This window comes from Silene latifolia, chromosome 2 (assembly GCF_048544455.1).
Source record: "Silene latifolia isolate original U9 population chromosome 2, ASM4854445v1, whole genome shotgun sequence".
In the NCBI taxonomy this organism is placed as follows: domain Eukaryota; kingdom Viridiplantae; phylum Streptophyta; class Magnoliopsida; order Caryophyllales; family Caryophyllaceae; genus Silene; species Silene latifolia.
In genome coordinates this window covers 144884765-144892698 of record NC_133527.1, presented here as the reverse complement: position 1 = coordinate 144892698, position 7934 = coordinate 144884765, and the positions used below count along the sequence as shown (strand labels likewise).

The following is a 7934-nucleotide window of genomic DNA, read 5'->3' as shown; positions in this document are numbered from 1 at the left end:
GAGCTGTACTTATCCACTTTGATTGATAACTTTCTTATACAGTTTTTCATCATGTGCTCGTAAATGGTTTACCGCCTTTACCTCAATGCATTTTGTGATTGATATTGGATTTTTGTATGCAAGTCACCAAGACACACGAAAATCATCACGTTAAGACTATGTATTATCCAAAAACTATATTGCCGAAAGTTGTATGAAAAAACAACAAATAATAGTACTAGGATGCTATTAATGTTTTTTTTTTCTAATAATAATATACTAGTTTAGATCCCGCACAATGAATGCGCGGTATTTATAGAGTTACTAATATAGACCTCGTGCAATATATGCACGGTATTTATAAAATTTTACTTTTTAGTGTATTATTTATAGAATTTAAATTGACAATTTACTTATTTTTCATGTTTTTCCTTAATGTATTTTGATTAGAGAAAAAAAAATAAAAGTTTAAATCGTAAGAAGTAATAAAATGAGTATTTTTTTTATTTTTTAAATATTTTCTTAGAAATTAATGTTGTTAATTTACAAATATTTACTATTATAACATATTTTTTAGTTGCAAATTTTTATCATAAAAATCCAATGAATTTTAACAAATATTTACTAATAACGTATTTTTTTAGCCGCAACTTCTTATTATAAAAAGTCAATAAATTTTTATCAATAAGTTCTTTAAAAAAGAAAATGAGTTAGCGCCACCCGGTGGCGCCCAATCTCGGCGCCACCCTCTCACAAGCAATAAATGTGGACCCCTAAAATAATGGATAAATCCCATAAAATAGGTGGGGACCCCAATAATAAGGAGTGCATGTGAGAAGGTGGCGCCGAAATTGGGCGCCACCCAGTGGCGCCGTATCATTAAAAGGCTAAAAAGATCGGAGATAAATTTGTGTAGAATGTAAAATATTAAATGTTACAAATATTTAATTACAAAATATTATATTCATTTATAACTTATCATGTCCACACATATAGTATATGCTAAAAATACCAATCACTATTTTAGGATATATTTATAGGCGAGAAAAGTTTGAGTTTCGCCTATTCATTTAGTAAATATGGGGATTCTTCATTTGAAATAAGAAATTGATATTCGTTGTCCTGGTTTGTTTACCTATTCCACTTTGGGGTGTTTAATCAATTGTTTACCTTTTTATTTTAGGAATACTTTTAATGAATTATTTGATCTTCTCCACTCAATTTGGTTCACTTATCATTAAATAATTGGTCTTTCCCTCTTTCCTTAGTCTTCATGTCAAAATCAAAGATAAACAAATAACTTAAACAGGTGGAGTATTTGCTAGTTGCTACACAAAAACAACTAAGGGAAAATAATTTGAACTTGCAATTTAGATTCAAAATTCCCCTATCTATATGAATATGGCCCTATTTGGTGAATATCGGATTAATTTTAGTATAAACAGATTGCAAAAGCAGATTATAAATGACAGATTTTATCAGAAGGTTTGACTAACATATTATAATTAGCAGAACACAAAAACTCCAGAGAGACGGTCTCTCAATAGCGTTATTGGGAGACCTCTCACATAATAGGGTGAGGGACCCATTGGACTTCTTTTATAATATGCTAAAAATTGACAGATTACGATTAGTAGATTATTAATTTTATTTGTAAAAAGGAGAAAAATTTCCTATTTTACAATATGTTAACCAATATGCTCGGGTAAGCAGCATATTGACCCCAAATACGTTGTTTCAATATGCTGTTGACCAAACACTAAAATTAGCATATTAATTGGTCAAACATGCTAAAACCCTTGAATATGCTAAAAATTGGCCAATATGCCGTTTACCAAACAACGCCTATATCCCTAGTAAGTACTAGTAACTAGGCTAAAACCTAATGGTTAATTAAGACCATCCCCAAGCAGTGGTCGCACTAATTAGGTTGCAATCCGGTTTCTCTTAATCCCACTTTATTTATCTCGACCTACTTTTACCTCCCAAGCAGATGATCACGACTTAGGTCATTAACTCAATCATTTTCTACTTTACAACATTCTCAATCATTTTACACATTCTCTTTTTATATGAATTTTATTATTTTTAAATTGTTCCACCAATAGAATTTGGACACATATAAGGTCATAAAAGTGGTCAATTTATTTTATTGTATTTAGTCACCAATTAACACGTTTGGTCACCAATTAATTAGCTTAATTAAGTCATTAACCATGACCAAGCAAGGTCATGACCAAGCAATTGACCTTGCTTGGGGATGGTCAACCAAATTCTTTTTGCTTATTATAGGTAGGACTAGGGGTGAGCAAAATATACGATACGATCTTATAATACGGATACGATACGGTATATGGTTTGGGTTATACGAATTTCCGTATATACGATACGAAAATCCGTATATACGATACGGTTTTATAAAAACCGTGTCGTATCCGGGTCGGGCAAAAACAAAACTGTATATACGGTTTCTGACACGGTTTGAAGTTTTTGTACAAAAAAAAAATAAAAAAATGCGAAGTTCCTCTTTCAACTCCACTATTTTAATGTTTTTTACGACTTTTTTTACTAACTTATCTCAATAAACAAAAATCAGTCAATTATAAGAGGCGGTCATGTTAGAGGTAATTATTAGCTCTTGAACAATTACAATGTTTAATTGCCTATTTGTCACCAAACCGTATCCGTATATACGGATTCCGTATACACGGTTTTTCCGGGTACCCGAAAATCGTATATACGATTAAACCGTACCGGATCTGTATAGTGATTTTTGCGATTTTTAAAGCCGTATCGGGTACACGGTTTTGCTCACCCCTAGTTAGGACGTTAGGTGACCATAATCTTTTTGAGCATAGCACTTGGTGAACGCATACTCGAATTAGTATAAGACTCTCTTCTTTCCAGCTAAATCTTAGCTCTTTTCAGTTCAAATCTACCCTACTAAGGTGCTGTTTGGCCAAGTTTACTTAAAAGAGTTTTTCTACAAACTACTTCTTGAAAAAGTTGTGATTGTTTGACCTAACTTTTGTAAAATAGTTTTTTCAAAATTGAAGTGTTAGGCCTAATTATTTTTATTCGACTTTTTTGATTTTTTTGTTTACTATTTAATTTGGGGTCTGCGTCACACTTGTCAAACATTTCACCTTTAAGCGCATTTTTTCTAATAAAAATTATGTAATGTCATACTTCCTCCATTCAACTCCACTCTACCTATTTCATTTTTTTACACTATTCACGATTGTGTATTCAATTTCGATTTTCTCTCGATACGTAAGTAGAAATATATTCATGTGAGATCTTGTTTGATTCGTCTTTACGAGTACATTAAAAATATCCAACTTTTATAATTTTTGCAAATACGTAACTAACGATATTTAGCGCGTAAAACACGCGTTGACAAACGTGAAAAAAGAAAGTGGTAGAGTGGAGTTGAATGGAGGAAGTAGTTACAACCGCAATTTTATACTGTGTAATACTCATAATCATGATATTCAAAGCCGATGCTCCTCGATTAGAAAGTTGCAATATCAACTGATTATGCTGCAAGATGATGAAACCCACCTACAAATAAACTATAAACAAAAGCATTAAGCATTTATATTGGTGAGTACTTGAACTACTACAAAACAATTACTAGGTACTTAGCCAAAGAAAAACTAATTATAAAATATGACCGTCTTATAGTCATATACTATGAGATATTACTTTTATAAGTCAAATATTCAATTTTTACATATAAAGGATTGTCTCACACTGAAAGATGGTCTTATACATTATTGAAAGGGTCGTCTTATACTCTTTTCATCTCAAACCGTAAATTATTTTTCCTTTTTATATAATTAATATTGAGCTTATATTTAAAAAATACCATAAGACAAATCATAAGCAATATACGGAGTAAAGAACTTACAATTAGAAGCAGCCGATTAACAAAAAATAGGCAATAATAGAGTGAAAAATATTATAATTATTATAGAGTACAAACAATCAAAACCAAAACAATTGTCTATCTAGTAGAAATTGTGAGAAGTAGAAGTAGAAGTAGAAGTAGGTATTTGCTGCTTCTGCTTTTAGTGACTTTTTTTTAAGTTTTAACTTTTTAAAAATAGTTTTATACTCATCTTATTTATATTGTTTGACCTAATTTCTATTTTTTCAATTGTAAAAGCACTTATAAATCTTGGCCAAACAGCGCCTAAACTAAACAGCGCCTAAACTCTATAATTCAACTTCATTTAGTTCAATTTCATTAGTGAAGTTCAGTTTAACTCAACTCCATTTCAACAAAAAAAGAAGGCCTAAATACAAAGGTGCATCCAAGACTTGGGTATTTTCCCAATAATTCAGAAGTATTTGATACGAAGTATTTTCTATTCAATTATGTACAGTAAGTTATTTGAATCAAACGCATAAATTTCAGTCGCAGTCCGTTTTTCTTAACACCATTGTTTTTGGTCTGAAATAAGACGGGTAACATGTTATCATTTTACAATAAAATGTTGTTATTTTCTGATAACATGTTACCATTATTGTTCACATCATTTTCAGGGTAAAAAATGACACCTCTAGTCATAACATTTTGTGAATTAATTGATTACATTTTCTTAAAAAATGGCAACATTTTATCCGTTTGACAAATAAGACCAAAAGTGTCCGTCTGAAACAAGAATTTGTGTTTCACTTGACTGGAGGAGAAGTATTGAGCAATTAAAGAGGATAAATTTTGAATTATTTGCGTTGAATTTTGAAATAACAATTAAAATATATAAAAGGTATCTACCTTGCATGATGATTGATTAGCATAATTATGAAATACAGAGTACTGGAGAACCAATAATAGCATTCCCAATTACAAATGTCAAATGTTGTCTCATAATGAGCAGCCCATCCATCCATCCATCAAGGCGTGCCCTTAAATCAATCATGTGCTGCCTCATCATATAATATCATGCTAATAATCATTCCTAAACAACTATTAAAACAAGTAATTAGGGTGTCCGATTACAATAAGGTCAAGGTTTAATCCAGCCACACTCTCATTTGGTTTTGGACAATAATTGACTCGCCGGTTAGTTCTGATAGAGCGTAATTGGGTCTGACCTGTTTGTCTATGTTGCCACCCCGCTGCCCAGGAGCTATAGCTGTGAAAACCGCCGCCGTACAATCAATAGTTCTGGAATTTGGAGGTTAAACCAACTACTTTGAAAGCAACCACTGAAATTGTAAAAATTCTTGTTTAAAACCGTCTTAAGTTAAAACCGCACACACAACCGATTTAAATAAAGCAAAAAATAAGAGTGTAGACGTCTTAAGTTAAGACCGTCTTAACTAACATTAGCTGTTGAAGTGGGATGATCTTGGGGTTATATGCCAATTCTAAAGCCTATCATGATTGGGTGGATGTCGTCTGTTCAAGGCATCCAACTTTTTTTTCAGTTCCTACAAAATTGGAATCGAAAGACATTACTCCGGCAATCAACTACCATTTGAAAACCTCGATGACAAATTTACTGGAAAAAAGAAAGAAAAAAGGAAACAAAAGACAATATGTGTAGATAACATATAAAGACAAAAAAAAAATAATTTCACATAGAAAAAGGAAACAAGAGTTACCAGAATTAAGAGTCATGGTTCAAAATCTCGGTATCTGTAGTAGTTGCGGTAGCGGTATAATCAATCCTTGATCGGCCGTCTCAAATAGATTGTGGTGAATCTCGGGCAATATGTTGTATCGGTAGAGTGAAAATCTGGTACAACTCGGCCGAGGTTTTGAACTATGCTTAGTGGACAAACAAGAATTGCTACATCTGAGCTTGACCTAGGAATCCAAATAAGTCAATCATCAACCATTTTTACAAAGTATACGAACTCATTCTCTCATGAGGCAGAATGTCTTTAAACGAGTTGAATGACTTACCCTCATACTTCTATCAGGTCCAATTCAGCATCTGTCACCATTCAAAAAGAGCAGGACTTTGTAGGACTCCTCGAATTTCTCCTAACGCCTGTGTTCATTATAAATTTGATAAAAATTATGGCAAATATAACACAAAGAATTATTTATGAAAAGCAACTCTTATAACAGATTCATTAATGCATGAATAAAGATTTATTTCTCTTATCAATGAATTCATCCGATGGAGCCAAACATTTTTTTGTTTTTGTTTTTGTTTTTGAACAAGGATGGAATAAAGCAAATGGGCTCAATAAATTTGCCGCACTTCTATAATGGTGAAGAATGTATCGGTCATTTAATGAAATTCTCGATGGAATGTTCATAAACAAATTCAGATTCACAGAGGTAAGGCTGTAAGGCTGCATACATGTGACCCTATAAGAAACTGGGCTAATGTTGTCATAAGCGAATTCAGATTCACAGAAAAGAGTTCTCTCTAAGTAACTCACTCACACAAGTGTACTCTAGTTCTAGTATGATTTGACGTGTTGAGTGAAGAGAAGTTGGGAGTGCTTCGAGCGTTCTACTGTAATTTGTTTCAAAGAGCTTTATGACCTGCCAAAGAATGTAAAAAGAAACATGTGTAACATATGCTTACCCCAAATATGTGGTCATATGTCCCTCCTCCTGGATAGCCTTATTAACGGGCAGACCTGTAAACTATCTGAAGACAGCACATAACAATACTTTAGGTGGTGAAAGAAGCAGTTTCTTAACAAAATTCAGTTTCAAATGTTCTACACTTGTATCAGTATCATATTCGCCTCATACAATCATACTACATTTCACCTTTGTTGACATCTTTTCATACAATGTCGTCACTAAAAGTTGTTCACGTCCCTTAAATAAGTCACAATATAGAACATTCTGATCCCCATTTTTCTAGAATCAACAAGTCAGTATGGCAAGTCTTAGAACAAGATGACAATCTTACCTGAAATTGTTAAGAAAAGCGGTAAAATCCATGATTATTGACTACAAAAAAAATGGATTGTTCTAGAGGTGGACGGTTGTTGGTGGGGTGCCCAATAGTGGAGGAAACAATAACTTTAGTAGGGTCAGAAAACACTTTATGAGGACGCTAATAACTTGCTAAGTCGAAAGTCATACAGGAGCAATTTCCGGTGTTTTCAATGCAGAAGTAAGACTGCTTACGTCACTTCGCAACTCCACCATAGGTCGGTGCCTTAGAAATTGGATTACAAAAACAGCACAGCTTTTGTGTTTTGACATATCAAGCAGGGACATGAACATCAAAACACATGAAAGGATGCAGTCATTACTGGTTTTGTTTATTTCCATAACAGCGATCATAGAATGAATAAAACTTCTTTTTCCAGCCGTGTATACACTGAAAAAACAGAAAGTAGCTTCAGTTCTAGATTGAGTGCAAGTCAGACAGCCACATATTCATCTGGAAATTACGAGATTGCAGCAACAGGTAAAAGATATACTCACCAAAGTCAAGTTTTAGTTTTTCAGATAAGGTTCAAATTCTTGATGTTGTTATGTCTTATACACCATAAAATCAATGCATGGAACAACAACAAATAAGAACAAAGTCCAATGTGAATAAGTGATGCAGATATATATCAATAAATTCATTTAGTAGCCACATACTGAGGATTCTTCTGATTCATCTTCAGAATGTGATTTGTAAGAAGTTGAATCCCCTGATCTTGTGCAGTGCGATAACCATTTATGTCATCACCTACATCATTGTGCTCGTATTTATGTCTACCAGCATCATTGTCATCATTTTTATGGTTATCTTCATCAGATTCACAAGCATAGCAATCGTAATTTTCTTCATGCACATCTTTTGGTGTCTCTTTTCGACCATCAATATCTTAAACAGTATCAGCACTATCAGTTTTACGATTGACCTTTTCTCCCGTCCAACGAGAAGCATTCATCGGAGAGTTTTTCCGGACGTAACAGTCCCCTGTAGCAACATGCACACAACAATTAAAAGCTTAATTAAGGAGCAAGTATT

The 7934-nt window shown here is 33.0% G+C and overlaps 1 long non-coding RNA gene across 6 annotated transcripts; it reads right to left on the bottom strand.

The window, feature by feature from the left end:
• Positions 1-4759: 4759 nt before the first annotated feature.
• LOC141643071 (uncharacterized) lies at positions 4760-7664 on the bottom strand. 6 transcript variants are annotated; one of them, XR_012543632.1, is made up of 6 exons: positions 7397-7552; positions 7222-7289; positions 6537-6602; positions 5900-5987; positions 5596-5800; positions 4760-5421 (listed from the first exon to the last, which is right to left on the bottom strand). It is a non-coding gene; the product is annotated as an uncharacterized LOC141643071 (long non-coding RNA). The 6 variants fall into 6 exon arrangements; XR_012543633.1 differs by lacking the exons at positions 7222-7289; positions 7397-7552 and adding an exon at positions 7559-7664; XR_012543630.1 differs by having other exon boundaries at positions 4760-5196; positions 5316-5421; positions 6537-7552.
• Positions 7665-7934: the final 270 nt, after the last annotated feature.